This window comes from Mercenaria mercenaria, unplaced genomic scaffold, assembly GCF_021730395.1.
Source record: "Mercenaria mercenaria strain notata unplaced genomic scaffold, MADL_Memer_1 contig_996, whole genome shotgun sequence".
NCBI classification, from domain to species: Eukaryota; Metazoa; Mollusca; class Bivalvia; order Venerida; family Veneridae; genus Mercenaria; species Mercenaria mercenaria.
Genome location: NW_026463916.1, coordinates 37,244 through 41,920, shown reverse-complemented (window position 1 = coordinate 41,920; position 4,677 = coordinate 37,244).

Here is a 4,677-nt window from a genome sequence, read left to right as displayed (position 1 = left end):
TTTCGTCAATAGTTTCGCTCTTTCCTCACCTTTTTCGAAATTAGGATAAATAAATCCTAAAAATGCACGAGCTCTGTTAAACACGTTCTAACTGGACGACGTATTTTCCGAAAACCAATAAAAAAATTGTGTTTATATCTTGTCAATGATCCCAAAATGGCATTGTTGTTGACTAAAATTTGAGAAATTTTCGAACATGAATTTTCTCAGGTTGAACGAGAGAGCTATATAAGCCTGGAAAAGCTCCAAAACGTCCCAGGCCCGAAGAATCTAGAAAAGAAGCATGCCAGGAAGCCCATAGAAAATAAGAAATTGATAGAAATAGGTGAATTTTATCCTAAATGACTTTCAATCGACCTAATGAATGTTTTAAAATTGGAATTAATCATGAAAAGTAGTGAAAATCGTGTGTGTTCTCACTGTATGTCCATAATATTCACAAAATATAGCAAATTAACATTGTACTTTCAAATTTTTCACAGAACCGATTCGGTTGGTATGGGCACGTAAAATTTCAGTAAGTACGTGCCTGGAAGGCGTGTGAATCAAAAAGGTGAGTTTTGAAGACTGTTCTTCTCTTTGCATCATGGCTAGGAAAACATATATGGCCGAAAATATGCACCTCTACGGAAACTTCTGCGTTTCAGACCCCATAAGGCCTTTGATAACCTTGGTCTTGGTCTTGGTCTTTCAAATGAAACAGAGGTAAAAGGCGATTTTGCCACAAAGAACTGACACGCCCCAGGGCTTGAACCCGCAATCCGTCTATCTAATTGTTAAAAAGATCTTAATTGTATAAAATCTTAAATGCAGGCATCAATAATAATATCAGTTGATACCTTCAATAAAGATATATATATATATATATATGTATATATACATTGCTTTTTTATTTTTAGTAGAAGACTGCATTGCAGAGTTCCGGGGCATTCAAGGTAACTATGCTACCATGAAGTCTGACTACAACCAGATTAGTCACTATTCAGGGTTTTCATTATTACAACCCCGCTAACGTAGTTAGAGGGGGGTATATAGGAGTCACCTTGGCCTGTGTGTGTGCGTGTGTGTGCGTGTGTGTGCGTGTGCGTGTGTGTGTGTGTGTGTGTGTGTGTTTATGTGTGTGTGTTTCTGTATGTGTCCGGTCGTGTCGGCTCTATATCTTTTTTACTGTAAGGGGTCAAAGGTCAAATTTTGTCCATATTGTTCGTGTCTGCTCTGTATCTTTTATACAACTGGAAGGATTTCAAAATAATTTGGTAGAAATGTTCACTATTCAAGGGTGATGTGCTGAGCAAAAGGTCCTGGTACCTCATTATAAGGTCAATGTCACAGCTAGGGGTCAAATGTCAAATGTTGGCCATATTTTTCTGTCCGCACTGTATCGTTTATACTACTGGAAGGATTTCAAAATAATTTGGCACACATGTTCACTAGACAAGGGCATTGTGCAGATTAAAGGGTACATGTACCACCCAGTAAGGTCAAGGTCACAGTTAGAGGTCAAAGGTAAAATTTTTGTGATATTTGTCGTTTCCGCTCTATAATTTTAAAACTAACTGAAGGATTGTTCAAGTAATGTTTGCGATAATAGAACCAAAATATAATGTCTTAAAATCAATAATTGTGGCTCATTTACCAGTCATAAGTGACCTCCAAATCAAATGTTATCTTAAACCAAAGCATATTCTAGTTATTCGGAAAAAAAAATCTATTGATCCCGGTCAATGTGGCATCGATATGAGACCTACCGATCTTAAAATCAACAGGTGTCATATGTCGCCAATTTGTAAAGTTAAACTTCTCTACCTAATTCCATTATCCCTGGACACAACGTTCTCAAGTTATGGCCCGGAAACGGGTTTCCTGTTCTGTTACTGTGGTTACTTCTTGACCTTTTACCGACTGACCTCCAAATCAATAGCGGTCATTTGCTGGTCATGTTCAACCTAACTGTCAATTTTCGTAATCTCTGACCAAACATTCTTGAGTTATCATGCAGAAACCTATTCCGGGCCACCACTGTGACCTTAATCTTTGACCTACTAATCTCAAAATTGATAAGATACATCTGCTGGTCATGACCAATTTTCAGTTAAACTTTTCATGATCCTATGTTTTAGCATTCTTAAGTAATCATATAGAAACCGATTAGTCTACATACCGACCGACCTGAAGACATCTGCCAAACAATAAACCTCTCTTTCTTCGAAGAGAGTGGGGGCGCGGGGAGGGGGCATAAAAATGATACTTCACTAATGAAATGAACCTTTCACGTCGACTTCGTTTAAAGTTTATGAAACGTTGGTCGGAATTGATTTGTTTTACATAGCTAAACATTTTTTTTTTACTATTTCGGAAGGAAAAACTAACAAGTGATATTTAGAATGATACATTTGTAACTTTCCGCATTGAATTTATCAAATTTCTTTAGTAAACCTGATAAAAAGCTCTGCAGACTCTCAAAATTATGATTTGTTTCGCTACATAGCTTTTAGAGTGTCTACTAATTTAAATCTCTTTCATAACACAAATACAAATGACAAACCGATTCAGGCCTTAAAATTACATACAAATTGAATACATTAAATTTACCAACAATTGGGACCATTTGTCAATTGCAAGGTAAGCGTGTAATCATATAAATTAAAAATTAAAAATGCACACCGCCCATAAATATAAGGAATAAATATGAATGCAGTCCGATTGGTATATAACTATATAAATACAGCAACAGTTTCGCGGACTGATAACCTAGCCAGTGTTCCTGGATGTTATACTTCCTTTTCTCTGCACGTAACTGTTAAATAACATCTCCTCCGCATGGATCAGAGATGGACGAAAAAGTATGGGTGCTAGTTTTGTTTTGTATACATTCTGCATCAGTTTTGCAAACGGTAAACGATACTATCAGAAACGTGCTGATTTGGAAATAATTTGCTTATCATTTCTACAACTCATTCGCATTTTATCTGCCTCAAAGAACCATTTGTGCGTTTTGTAAGAATGTACTTACACTTTGTGCATGCGTTTTCTTGAAAAAATCCACACGTGAGTGTCAGACTTTTGCAATTCATTTTGTCATATGGCATGTTTGCAGCATTCTTCACTAAATTATGTGTCATTTAACGGTAATATTTCATGATTTTAGATGGCATGTCCACGCGTTTTTTCAGAAACACAACGACTTATGCATTCAATAACTTTTTTAACACGCTTCATCGCGCCTTTTTGTAACTTGTTAGATACTCTCCAATGCAGACGAGTTTATTCTTTGAATTAGCAAAATTAAGATAAAAAAGATAAAATATGTAATAACCTACTTTCATTTTCACATATTTCGGCTATTTTGTGTTAACATACCTTTTGCTCTGGCTTAAACTTTCAACAAACCCAAATACGTTCGACCCCCTGGGTTAACTGTGTACATGCAAATTACATTGACAAAGCTGCCACCGGGGACCAAAAGCGTTTATTGAACGCACTCCTTGTTTGTTTCAATTCTTAAAAATGTTGTGCATCAGTGGTCTTACAGAGAATATATTATAGGGGAAAGGACATCTAGTGAAGTTTTCCCGAGTTTAATGTCTATGTTTATGATACAACTACTGTGTATGGGGAATAACATGGTTTGAAATTACATTATTTATATTGCAAAACAGAAAATTAAGAATTATAGTGTAAAAAAAATCAATATGGATATTTTTAAGAATTTATTTTCAAAGTTTAGAATTCTTTTTGAAACCAAGGAGTAACATTAAGAATTACTGTATGAAAAAGCATATATGTTGCTCAGTTACAGGTGATCGAATTTTGGTCCACATAGTCACCTTGTATTGAACTGTCATAGCTGCAAAAATTACATAGTTCATGGTCACTATTGAGCTAAAATTGGGGTCGCAATGTTTGAATTAAAAATTAATTTGTGAACAGCCAAATTAAAATAATTTTAAGTCAGTCTACAAAGCGTGGCTAATAAATTTTCAATTTAATTACAGCAAGCAAAAAGTCTGTCACCGGATAGAGATGCTGAATTCTTCTGCAGGGCTGGCATTGACAAAATTGGATTTGAAAGGAAGTATATTTCAGATTTCAAAGGAAAATTTTGCTAGAAAATTGTCGCTGTTTTCCCCTGTTCTCCACATTTTACCTAAATTTCATCAGTTGTTACGTAAAAAAAAATAATAGTATAATCTTGAAAATTATTCTAGGAATAATCACAATATAAATTCACAGTTTTGCTAAGGCTTTTAACAGTATTAGGGATAAGTTCCCTAATACCAGCCGATATCAGCCTCAATAACAGTGCCCATATGAAATCATCTGATTAATAACATTGTAATCTATATCTGCAGTGCTCAGAATAGGGCTGTGTATAGATTTTTTTTTATACCCAGTTAACATAGTAAGAGATGGGTATATAGAAGTCTGCTCAGCTTGTATGTGTATGTGTGTCCGGTCGTGTCTGCACTATATCTTTTTAACTACTGGGATGATTTAATAGTAGAACTTGGCATGATTATATATATATATATATATATATATATATATATATATATATATATATATATATATTGTACCAAGGTGATATGCGGAGCGAAGGGTTCGCGTACCTGCCTCCAAGGTCAGGGTCACAGATAGGGGTCAAAGGTCAAATTTTGGCCATACTTTTCGTGTTCA